Below are 13,905 nucleotides of genomic sequence, written 5' to 3'. Positions count from 1 at the left end.
TGTTGTCGTCTCCATGGGAACTACTGTTTTGGATTATTCATAAGGATTGATTATATTGCTGAATTAATTAGTTTTGTGAGGAGCGTACCATTAAGTTGGGAGCTGTTGGCTCTTAACTCTTCGCCTTAGTTGATTTATGAATTGAATGTGAGAGTTCTTCCTGGTGGTTTGAGCTGGACTGCTCTTCATCCTGATTTCATTTTATGTGTGCTTTTTTCTTTTGTTGATTAGAGCTGCTTACTGTGATAACCAATGACTGATTTCTAATTTTTGGTGGGCACGTTACCATTCTTGTTTTTCCATTTCGAAGCACGGTGAATTTTTGGGGTCGTTTCGTGACCTGTTGAATGTCTATCTATCTTTGAGAGCGCCTTCGGTTTTGGATATGCTTTCTGTGAATGTTAATTAATTTTCCTGTTGTGCCTATTGCGACCCGGTTCATAGGATGATCTAGCAGCCTCACCTTAGCAGTGTTTCACCTAATGTACAAAATAATTCCTTTTGAAAGATTAAGATTGAGCCTCCCAGGCACGCAGTAAAGTTTAGTCCATGGACATTTTCTGACAACCAATTATCTTGTAATTTAATCTTGATTTAAGTCTATCTACAAATTAAATTGAAAAGCGTCCCTCGACACTAGGTATACATTTCTACTCAATTCAGAATTATTTAATAAACCCATTTAAAATATTAATTCGTCATCTCAATTCAGAGTTTATTTCATTCATCAAATTATCATATTAATTCATTATTCAATTCAGCGTTTATCTAATTTAATCTAATTATCATATTAATAATCTAATTATCATAATAACTTGTTATCCCAATTCAGTATTTATTTTATTGATCAATTTACCACTTTAATTAGTTAAACTGTTTGTCTTTGTGAAGGTGCACCTGTAGTTTCAAGGGAGTTTTATTTTCCTATCATATGTAACTTTCTCTTATAGCAGGAATTAAATCATTTAGTTTTTTGAAAAACTCGCAAATTTTTCTTTCATGGTTTCTAATATTTCCTACCGTGCAAATCTTTTGGTTCGGTGTGAGTTGCCTCTGGTTTATGGCCGGTTACTGAACTATTTGGTGAGTATTCTCTGTTTTCTTTCTTAAGTTTAAAAAAAGGAATATTTGCTATCTCTTGCTCTTCGTTTACTTGTACGAGTAAATGCTGGTACGACTGGTATGCCAGTTATATTTAGCTATAGATCGAATTGTATTTAATATTTTATTCCAATTTTCTCTATTTAGCGGTATACTGAATGCCCGGTCTGCTGTAGGTAGCACATTTTCGACTTTGGGATGGAATGAATATTTCTTTATGGTAGTAGCGGCCTGTGTTGGTTTCCTGTAAATATTGTATTCTATCGAAGTAGGAAGTCTGTTTAACGTGAGATCTAGAAAATGAATGCTTCCATTTTACTCAGATTCCAGAGTGAACTTTATCTATGGATCAATATTGTTTAAATTGTTTAGGGTGGAGCCTGCATAAGTAATTCTTTTGTGAAGGATAACGAGAGTGTCATCTACAAATCTGGCCCAAAATTTTATGTTCGCAAAGTCACTATTGTTATTAATTGCCGTATGCTCTAAATAGTCAATGTATATTTCTGCTAATATCCCTGAGGCTGGCGACGCCATAGCCAACCATCCTGCAGATATATGCAATTATTAAAAAGGAATAAATTACTCTTAACTACTAGTTTCAAAATTTCCATGAAATCTAGAATCTCGAATTTACTGACGTTACTATTTTTATTTAAATTATTTTGGATAATAGGAAAAAGTTTCTTTGTACTGACACTCGGATACATATTTGTTGTATCGACAGAATGCAACGAGTGGAAAGGCTGTATTTCAAAGCTCTCTTGCTTTTTAATTTACTCAATGGTATTTTTCACAGAATTATTCGACAGAAAAGATAATTCTTTATTCGAAATTTCTGGATAAATTGTGTTAATTTATACAATGGACTTGGCCTATAATTGATGATGGGGCGTATGGGGACGCCAGCCTTATGGATCTTAGGTAAAGCTTTCGTTACTGGCAGTTCGGGGTTCATACTTATTAGTTGTATCTTCTCTTGTTCTGTAAATAAAAACGAGGTATTATGGGACTGATTTTAGGAGACGTTGTATCAGTTGGGTCGGATCTTTTTAGTCACAAATATTATAATAATATTTATAGATCCACCTCTTCAGTACAATGCAATACAATCCACTATTTTATGTGGTTAAAATATATACATAATACATAAAGGCCTTAGGTACATGTTTCACCGTTTTTACGGACATTATCAGCCTATATCAATCTTAAAAATTAATGAGTACGGGATCTTTCTAATCTTATAAACTATAGAGTAAAATGTTGGACAATGATCTCATAAAATGCTGTACTATAACATCTAAAATAGGGTTATTGCACGGAAAGTACGTTAAAATACTGTGAATTAACAGTTTTTGAAGATTATAAAGTGGTTAATCATGAATATTTGAGCGTTTAAAACCAAAATGGATCCTCTTTTTATACACCATTAGGACTGTGATGGCCTTGAGTGTATAAGCACTATCATCCAAGGGGGATGGTTACTCCATTCCCATAGCATGAGTTCAATATAGTAAAATCAATGTCAGTTATTTAAAATAGAAGTGAGCACATATCAAATGTGTTAAAATATGTACAGGTGATTTATCAGAAAGTCGTAGAAAAGAAGATGGGACTTGTTGTGGAGGCATTGCTAAAGCTAAAATGTTGTGTCAAAGCTAGCTTATGTCAGTATTTAGTTATGTTAGTACGGTAATCAATTGGATCCAAAAGACGGTCAAGTGGGTGTTATTAACCCTGTTGAAACATTTGTTCGAAGAAATGATCGAGTTTTACCTGAAACAAAATGTTAAAGAGAGTTAGTTAAATAGTATTGTGCATGAGACTAAGGCGGTGTTCACTCGTACAGTGCGTGTTAAGTACGTCGGGCTGTTCCAGCAACCTTTCTACTGCTAGTATTATACCGGTGTGGCTGAGGCGGTGAAGGACATGGGGGGGGGGGAAGTGGAGCGGATCCTTGCGTGCAGGTGTTGTTGTTTGAGGGCTGTTAGGAGCAGAATGGGTGGGCCTAACATTTGGCGAGGTGGTGGGAACTTTAGAACAAAAAGTTCTAAAAGTCTGCAGGATTGTATTGTTTCGACTTCACAATACCTAATAACTTTAATGTTAGCTCATATAAAGGATATTTTGCCTCTGTGGCATCATTAAGATTATGGTCTTTGTTATAGGCTTGGTCAAAAAAGATGTAAAGACTTTCTAATTCATTCATAAGTTTTCCTTTGCCTATACATGTTAGAATAGTGAGATCCTTATCAATTGATGTAAACTGGTGTCCTGTTTCACACATATGTGAGCTCATCGCTGGATATTTGTTATGTTTGAAGGCATTGTAATGCTCCGTATATCTCGTATAGAAGCTGCGCCCAGTTTGACAAACGTAACTAAATCCACACTGAGCGCAAGTTAGTCTGTAAGTACCAGATCTCGAAAAACGGCTGTTTTTATAATTGACTTTATTATGATTAAAAAATATACTTTGATTTGTATTTACTGTTCTGAAGGCGATATTAATGTTATATTTCTTGAGTGTGTTTGCGATCTGGTGGACGGCTGGGTTGTTGTATGTAAACGTGGCATAACTAGTTTTTTAGGTTTATCCGGAATGAGATTCGTGGATAGTTTTTATTTAACTTTATCAATTAACCGGTTAATCATTTCAACTTTGAACCTATTAAGTTTAGCCAAGTTCCTTATATAGTTTAAAACAATTTTTAAGCTGAGAGGGAAGAGTGGGATTTTCAAAGCTCTGTGTATTAAATTATAGAATGATGCCTGTTTATGAGTATTGGGATGTAAAAAGGAATTATTTACGGTTATACGAGATTGTGTGGCCTTCCCGTATATTTGAAATCCAAAAGTATTATTGACGCGCGTGATCGTTATATCTAGAATATTTACGGACTGTTTAACTTCGTCTTCCTTAGTGAATTTTACATTAGGGTCAATTTTATTTAATTTACCTAAAACTTCGTCACTGTTAGTAACATTTTTGTCAATAACCACAAAGGTGTCATCCACGAATCTTAGCCATAAACATATAGCTTTTATATGCGCTTTGATGTCCGTATGCTACGTTGAATCCATGAAATGTCTGCCAAGATGCCGGACAAAAGGTCACCCATGGCTAAGCCAGTCTATTGATAACTCTTTCCGTTAAAGGAGAAAAGTTGTTATTCAATACAGAATTCAATATCTTCATAAATTCATAAATGTCCACCTTACTCAGGCTGCTACATTTTGAAATATTGTCAGAGATAATTTCGACCATTTCTTTAGTAGGTATATTTGGATACATGTTTATGACATCACAGGAACACATTATGTGGTTACGTTGTAAGTCAAATCTACTTAAAATATCGCAAAATTTGATTGAATTCTTAAAGGATGTTTATTATTAAACAAATAATGTTGTTTTAGAAAACCGTGGATATTACATGTAATAAATATCATTTTTGGTCCGTAATGATGATATTAGATTGAAATAATAACATTAAGTTATTTATTAGACCACCTAATCAATACAAAATCGTCTTGGATGATTTACATAAATTTGTTAGCTAATAGTGGGACACGTTTCGCCTTCCCTGAAGGCATCATCAGCCATAGTCTTAACCTTAATTAAAAATAAGCGTCTAAATAACATGTAGTAATGAAATGAATTTTAAAAATCTTGAAGGGATTTGAAGTAAAATAACATTAAAAATAACAATGATGGTTTGAAAATACAATGTGATGAGATACAATAGTGGAAGTATTAACAAAATTAACATTAGAAGGCTGCTAAAATAAGTACAATGGATAAAACAACAGATTGTTATACAACAAGTAGTAAAATTGCATAAAAGTAAAGTTGATAGTCATGGCGGTTATAATTAGACGATGGCGAAAAATCTTAAATAATCAAAGTAAAGAGGAGAGAATAAAAGTCAAAGTTAGTTGAGAGATCCAAAGTTCATCATGATCTTGAAGATAAAAGACGAAAGTCAGATGCATATGGTTAAGTTGTAGAACACGTTGAGGATATGAAGTAGGTGAATAGAAGTTGAAGAACAGTTTCAAATAGAATCGCTATGGACCATCTCAAAATTTGAAGTGATGTTCAAATGTTGTAAATTGTGAGTTTGTAGATATTCTAGTTGAAAAAGCATATAAAATTGGAATCATTTGACGGTGACAAAGATAGCTTGTAATATTATGAGTTAGAAGAATTTGCAACCGTAGACTTCTTGACACGTAGCAAGAAGTCTACGGTTGCAAATTCTTCTAACTCATAATATTACAAGCTATCTTTGTCACCGTCAAATGATTCCAATTTTATATGCTTTTTCAACTAGAATATCTACAAACTCACAATTTACAACATTTGAACATCACTTCAAATTTTGAGATGGTCCATAGCGACCCTATTTGAAACTGTTCTTCAACTTCTATTCACCTACTTCATATCCTCAACGTGTTCTACAACTTCACCATATGCATCTGACTTTCGTCTTTTATCTTCAAGATCATGATGAACTTTGGATCTCTCAACTAACTTTGACTTTTATTCTCTCCTCTTTACTTTGATTATTTAAGATTTTTCGCCATCGTCTAATTATAACCGCCATGACTATCAACTTTACTTTTATGCAATCTTACTACTTGTTGTATAACCATCTGTTGTTTTATCCATTGTACTTATTTTAGCAGCCTTCTAATGTTAATTTTGTTAATACTTCCACTATTGTATCTCATCACATTGTATTTTCAAACCATCATTGTTATTTTTTTTGTTATTTTACTTCAAATCCCTTCAAGATTTTTAAAATTCATTTCATTACTACATGTTATTTAGACGCTTATTTTTAATTAAGGTTAAGACTATGGCTGATGATGCCTTCAGGGAAGGCGAAACATGTCCCACTATTAGCTAACAAATTTATGTAAATCATCCAAGACGATTTTGTATTGATTAGGTGGTCTAATAAATAACTTAATGTTATTATTTCAACCGTGGATATATTTGGAAACTTTATAGGTAGGGCTATTACGGCAATTAATAATCGGACGTACGGGAATGTTGTTCTTATGGATTTTAGGTAGGGCTCTGGCTACTGAAATGCTGGGGTTCATGTTGATAAGTCCCTGTTGTTCCTGTTCATTAAGAAGGAATGTGGTGTTCTTCATTATAGATTTGAAATTGCATTGTATTCTTACAATAGGATCTTTGCTAGCGATTGTACAGATCTTATCCTTTAAAAAATTAGTTTTATTTAGGTAACTGTCCTTATCCAATAATACTATAGACCCTCCTTCATCAGCTTCTGTGACTAAGATGTAACTATCTTCTTTTTTAGTTCTGAAAATACGTATTACTGTTTTTGATTAGAATCACATTTAGCGCTAAGTCCTTTAGTTAGGGTTCGTAATTTCCTATTATGTCAAATCTAGTGTCAGTTTGAACTTCAAAGGGGAGTTTAGAAATGTTAGCCTCTACCTCAGCTACTGCGGTAATTATATCCAAGTTCGTTTTTATTCACTAGGCCAGTTATACTTCGGACCCTTATTTAGGAGTTCCATTTCTATTTCAGAAAACTGCACACCGGTTAAGTTAACAATTGCAGGTGTGTTGACATGCGCAGTACTTGCTTTTGTTTATCTGTATTCTGTACAATGAACTGTGTTTGGGATTCTTTTAAATGCGTTCATTTCTTATCTAATGTAGTCTGTTTCTTGTCCAGTAAAACCATCATTTTGTAGTCTACGTGCAGTTGGAAAGAGTTCCATTCTAATGGCAGCAATGCCTGGGTCACTGTTAAATGAATATTATATAGATTTAAGTTCAATTGCAATTTCTTTTCGTATAGTGACCTAACTTCATTCCTTAACCATATTTCAATTACTTTGTTTTGGATTTTGTTCATACATGGAATGGTTAAGTTTCTTCTTTGTGTAGGTTTCAAAACTTTTGGGATCAATTTTAGTTTTAAACATTGCTTCAAAAATGTTATATCCTTAGACAAATTGCATATTTTAATTTTGAGATTGATAAAACCTATTTAATTTGAGTTTTGCCTGGTTGGCTACTAAGTTACAAGTAACTATCCTCATTTTGATTCTGTATAAGATGACGTATATCACAAATATCATTATAATATTTATAGATCCACCTGTTCAATACAATGCAATAAAATCCACTATTTTATGTGGTTAAAATATATAAATAATAATACACAATTCACAGATATATGTTTCCCCTCTTTTTTTTTTTGGGCATCATCAGCCTATAAAAATCTTTAAAATTAATGGATACGGGATCTTTCTAATTTCATAAGCTATAGAATAAAATGTTGGACAATGATCTCATAAAATGTTGTACTGTAACATGTAAAATTGGGATATTGCACAGAATGTATGTTAAAAAATACTGTGAATTAACAGTTTTTGAAGATTATAACGTGGTTAATCATGAATATTTGAGCATTTAAAACCGAAATGGATTCTCTTCTTATACATCATTAGGACTGTGACGGCCTTGAGTGTAAAAGCACTATCATCCAAGGGGGATATTTACTCCATTCCCATAGCATGAGTTCAAGATAATAAAATCAATGTCAGTTATTTAAAACATAAGTGTGCACGTATCAAATGTATTAAAATATATATGGTTGATTTATCAGAAAGTCTTAGAAAAGAAGATGGGACTTCTTGTGGAGGCGTTGCTAATGCTAAAATGTTGTGTCAAAGCTAGCTGATGTCAGTGTTTATTTATGTTAGTACGGTAATCATTTGGCTCCAAAAGATGGTCAAGTGGGTGTTATTAACCCTGCTGAAACATTTGTTCGAAGAAATGATTGAGTTTTACCTGATACAAAATGTTAAAGAGGGTTAGTTAAATAGTATTGTGCATGAGACTTCCCGTAAGTCAACAATGCCTAAGGTAGTACTTACTCGTACAGTGCGTGTTAAGTACGTCGGGCTGTTCCAGCAACGCTAGCTAGAAGTAAAATGGTCAGTCAATCCAGTGGATCTGTAAATATTATAATAATTTTTTTTATATATGTCATCTTCAATACGGAACCAAAATGAGAATAGTTACTTGTTACCTTTTTTAGTCACTGTAAAAGAGCTTTTCTTGAAAAATTCCTCATATTTGGTGTAATCTGTTTCTTCCATTATTACTGTCGTGTTCCCTTTATCTGCCCTAGTGATAATGAGGTTCTTTTCTCTAATTTCCTTTTGCTATTTGCTGTACGTCGCACCGACACGGATAGGTCTTATGGCGACGATGGGATGGAAAATGCCTAGGAAGTGGCAGGGTGCGGCCGTGGCCTTAATTAAGGTACAGCCCCGGCAATTGCCTGGTGTCAAAATGGGAAACCACGGAAAACCATCTTCAGGGCTGCCTACAGTGGGGCTCGAATCCACGATCTCCTGATTACTGGATACTGGCCGCACTTAAGCGACTGCAGCTATCGAGCTCGGTAAATGTCCTTTTTTTGAGGTTTATTACCTGTTCCCGTTCTACAAAATATTCTTGGTTGCTATTGTTACTTGTAGATAATGCTTTTCTTTTTGATACATGGATTTTGTTCAGTTTTCTCCTATTATCGAATCTGACCTCATCTTGTATTTCCGGGGGCATTTCACTAACAGCTACTTCCGACTCAACAATCATTATGGTAGTGGCATTGATTATATTCATGTTCGACGAATTGTCTTTCGGACCTTTTTCTAGTATCTTGTTTTCCTGCTCTGTTAGTTCTGTTTTTGACAAATTTATAATGGGAGAGTGAAATTTCTCAATCAAGTTGTTTAAATTGTTATGATTTTCTATTTTGCTTCTTGTACCCATTTTTTGTCGCATTAGCATGAAGTGTGTTCAGATTTCTGTCTAGCACGAGCTGTTTTTGGGCTAATATTTCCTGCTCTCTTCTTGAAAATTTCTCCTTTCCTCTCAAGAAGAGAGCAGAAAATATTTTAAGTTCAACATTGTGACTAACTTAATAGGTGTTATTTATTTATTTATGAATCAAAAATTATTCAATTTCAAGTGTTTTATTAAATGACAAAGCAAACACAAAGAAACATTTTATTCTTTTTCAGATTTAAATAAGGATTTGAGTTCCAAGAGCAGAGCAGATTTAAAATTTCAGCATATAGTGACTAATTTAATAGATTTTATTCAATTATGATTTGAAAATTTATATTTTAAAGTCTGTAATAAATAACATAGTAAGTAAGTTAAGTTAAAACACAAAGATATTTTTAACAATTTCAAAGAATTATATATAATTGTCCTGTTGTTAGGTATATTTGTAATAATGCACAAAGTCCAAATGTTATTGAATTTTTGCACCGCTGAAGGAGAGAGTAATTAGCTCTAGAAACATGTACGGTAATTAAGTTAAATAAAATATGTAAAGTATTGACAAGGCAGGAAGATGTTTTATAAGTCAATACGGACAGGATTAATCAACATGGTGGAAATAATCCATGCTAATAATATTCTCGCCATATAATGGGAAGACAGAAAGGATGTGCATTTACTTTCAACTGTTGATAAGGACTTGGACTTTGATGTGAAAATTCAAAGAAAATGAGGCTGAGGAGAGGAAGTAGTGAAAAACCCCAAGGGTACTGGAAGATAACAACCAGAAAATGAATACAGTATATCGTCAAGACCAAGCCCTTGCATATTTCCCTGTAATGCGATGGACTATGCTGTATATATTGGATATGGCTATCTTCAATTCATACATTGTGTTCATGAAGGTTACTGGCAGGTGGCTGTATTATACAGAATTTCTCAGAGCATTTGCCAAGCAATTGTTGTAGAGTGTTGCTCTCCTGCCTAGGACAACAAAAGGAAGAACTCCCAGTCAACACAGCCACCTAAGACTTCAGGCAAATGTATGGGGCATTTTCCAGTGCCTGTTCCTCCAACAGAAAGGAAGAAAATTCCTTCTAGGCCCTACAATGTTTGCAAGGGTCATAAAATAAGGTCCGAAGAGAGGTGACTATGTGAAAAATGTGGTATTACTCCATCTGGAGAGCTGCTTCAAAAATTATCACAAAATGATTCACTACTGAAGACTGAGAAACAGTTAATGAACAGTTAGGCATTGATTTATGAAGTATATAGCTTTGAAAAAATGCCAGTTTTTGACCAAGCGTCAATATATAAAATTAAAACACAATTTTCTAAACTAAATAGTTTTCTGTCCCTGCAAGTTAGACTAGTAGTCAGGTTCCAATGGGTTATTTAAAGTATAGTTTCAGAACTTTGCTGCTTTAAAAGTGGGAAACCACAAAAAACATATCTTTGGAAGAATGGCTGAAAGAGAAGTGCAAGGATGTTCAAGGCTTTATGGTCTGAGGAAAGGTAGAAAATGCATGCCGACAAATCAATGAAGCCTTTGGAGAAAGGAAAACTAGGTAAGAAAGAGTAGTGATGGGTGACACAACAGTGCTGATGAATTGGATATGGAGGAACATAGTCAACAGCTTGCTGATAATCCTATGAAACTACAGTCAAACAATCGGGCTCATTTCATATGTGCATCTTTCCCACTTTATCCGAGCAATTGCCCCTCAACAAGAGCTCAGATGGGAAAATCTAGCAAAAAAACATAAAGCACAAATATGACAGGAACATATCCAACACCATTATCAAGGTAAAGAAGTAGATGATAGCGATCTGGAAAAATAACAGGCTGGTGATGCTGATGAAATGGGAGTCCCAATTTTGAAGTCAGAAATTGAGAAGTTTTGAAAGAACTAAGTATATGCAAGGCACCAGGAATTGATGACATACCCTCAGAATTACTGACTGCCGTAAGAGAAACCAGCACGGTGAGGTTATTCGCTTTATTGTGCAAGATACATGGAAAAGGAGAATTATCATATGATTTTTGGCAAAATGATGTTATATCTATTCTTGTGAAAGCCACTGCTGACAAGTGTGAAAACTATCGTACCATTAGTTAGTATGGAAAGACAATTGAGTTGGAAGACATCAATTTGGCTACAGAAGAAATGTAGGAACACATGAAGCAATCCTGATCTTAGAGGATTGAATTAAGAGGGACCGGCACACATACATATTATCCATAGAAAAACAAAAGGCATTCATTAATAGATACCGAGAAAGAAGAACAATTTACAATATGCAAAACATCAGTCTGCTGTGATAAGAATCAAAGACATTGAGAAAGCAGCAGTATTCCTTAACAGAGTCAGGCAGGACTGGAGGTTCCCCCTCCTTCACAATGTTTATATAGAAGAAAGAAGCAGTAAAGAAAATCGAAAAGGAATTTGTAAAAAGGGTATCGCAATCAAAGGAGAGGAAATCAAAGCTCTCAAGTTTGCTCATGATATTGTTTTATATCTCAGTTTGCAGAAGATCTGGAGAAATTGTTGAATGGTACAGGCAGAGTCTGGGGGAAAGAGTACAAGGCAAAAATAAACAGAACCCCCAAAAAAGTAATGGAGTGCAGTAGAAAAAAAAGTCAGCTGACGGAGGAAAAATGAGATTAGGATATGAACTTCTAAAGGTAGCAGATGAATATTGTTACTTGGGTAATAAATAAACTAACGACAGCAAAAGTAATGAGGACGCAAAATGTAGATTACAGGCTAGCACAAGCAAGGAAGGCCATTCTTCAAAAAACAAATTTGCACCTTTCAAACAGTGATGAACAGATTACTGAGATATTTTGAACACATTTGTCTGGAGCTTGGTGTAGTATGGAAGAAAAACATGGATGCTAACTAGCTCAGGAAAAAAAGGGTAGAAGCTCCTTAAATTGTGTTAAAAATGAATGCTGTAGTGAGTTGCGTAGATCGAATCATGAACGAAAGGTACAGAATTAAATTGGTGAGAGATCAATATCAGTAAATTTGACAAGAAGAGATAGAATGATAGGATATATCTTAAGACACCCAGGACTTGTTCACTTGGTTCTTGAGAGAATTGTAGTCAGTAAGAACAGTAGGGGTAGAACAAGATATGAATATGACAAGCAGATCAGAGGAGATGTAGGATGTAGTAGTTATCTAGAGATGAAAAAGACACCACAGGATAGGGGCACATGAAGTGCTGCATCACATCAGACTTTGGACTGATGACTCTCAAACAATAACATGTGAGAAATTGTGTCCTGGTTAACAGTGACTGCAATTTGTTTCCAAGAGGACATGTTGAGAACCCGGTTATATTCATTAATCAAGATGAACCAGCCAGTCCAGTGCACTTACAAAATAGACTGTATTTAAGCCAAACATGGTCATACTGTATTACACCTTTCTTCATATCACCCAGTATTGAATCCCATTAAGTTGATATAGTCAAGTGTCAAGAATAGCATTTCTGAACAAAATGTGATGCACAGAATGGAAGCATTTCTATCATTTATGGTGAACAAATTGCTTCTATTACAAATGAGGACTGGAAGTAAAATTTGCGAGCACGTAAATTAATTTCAACATCAGTAATTTCAACTGAAGATTTATTTGATTATAGTGACAGTGATGGAAGCAATACTGAAACCGCAAGAGAAAGTGGTAATAAAACAACACTGCCAGCGGAAGTGAAATAGGCATGAATAGAGAATATGATGAAACAGTGTGAGGGGCATTATCTATGCCTAGATATAGTGACAGTGAATGATCCATTGTCTTCCATCAAGTCATTAGCATACTGAGTTATGTGTAATGTGCTGTTATATGTGTAATTATTGGAAGGATTTCTGAAAGGCTTAACAGGAATACTATAATTTATGATGAGATTGTACATTTCATAAGGCATGCATTGTACAATATCCTTCACTTATACTCTCCTGTGTATGCTCGAACCTAGTCCTTGTCACCTTCCAAAACAGCGCACTTCCCGTCCTGCACTTAAATGAATGTTCTCCACAATTTGCAAATGCTGTACCCAAAGATTGTGACTCAGTCCTCAACACAACAAAAGTATAAAAAAGAAACCTACACCATTAGGAACCCTCCTGATGTACAACATACAGGCAGACAGGGTAAAAAGTATGGTGTATCTAGGGAGTAACATAGGACCATTGTGCTGCAATTAAATGCTGAAGAAACCAGAGATTATCTTCATTAGCAAGTGGCAACACCTATCCTGAAACGATCACAGAATCAAGCTCAAAAAGACAATAACAAAATGCTGTATCCTCTCTTCCCTACTAAATACTGTAGAGCCCTATATAATTTATTATCCACAGAAAAGAGAATCCAAACTTTCAAGATATGGATATATAATGGCAAATTGTGTAATTCCTGTGGGTTATTTTCATGTCGCACCAATGGAGATAGGTCTTATGCCAACAAAAGGATAGGAAAGGGCTAGGAGTAGAGAGGAAGCAGTGGTGGCCTGAATTAAGGTACAGCCCCAGCATATTAATGACATGACAATGGGAAATGATAAAAACTATCTTCAGGTTTGCCGCCAGTTGGGTACCCCACACAAAGAGCTGTCAACCTCAGCTTATCAAGACAATTTAACTCAAAAGGCTGAAATACACATATCACATTATGAGGACTGTTACAAGTAATATTTTGAGGAAAAAATTTAGGCAGAAGAGGACTTAGAATAAGATGGACATCTCGGATCAATATTTTGAATGGGTTGGAGCTCTTTGGCACATGACAAAAGGAAGATAGCCATGCTTGTAGCCAAATTCCAGTTAGGATAAGGTACCAGCAGTAACAGTGAAGAAACCAGCCATCAGATGCCATGCATTGGAGGGACTTTGAACAATAATAGCTGCTATATATTAACTAGCATAAAATATCGAGCTACCTGAA

The 13,905-nt window shown here is 34.7% G+C and overlaps 1 protein-coding gene across 1 annotated transcript in view; it reads right to left on the bottom strand.

Moving 5' to 3' along the window:
* Positions 1–13,905, bottom strand: part of LOC137502340 (uncharacterized) — a 35,849-nt gene that overhangs the window by 18,010 nt on the left and 3,934 nt on the right. The gene's annotated exons all lie outside the window — the stretch shown is intronic.

Source organism: Anabrus simplex, chromosome 10 (genome assembly GCF_040414725.1).
Source record: "Anabrus simplex isolate iqAnaSimp1 chromosome 10, ASM4041472v1, whole genome shotgun sequence".
NCBI lineage: Eukaryota > Metazoa > Arthropoda > Insecta > Orthoptera > Tettigoniidae > Anabrus > Anabrus simplex.
The sequence above is the reverse complement of the archived record's forward strand: the minus strand, read 5'-3'. Positions and strand labels throughout refer to the sequence as shown.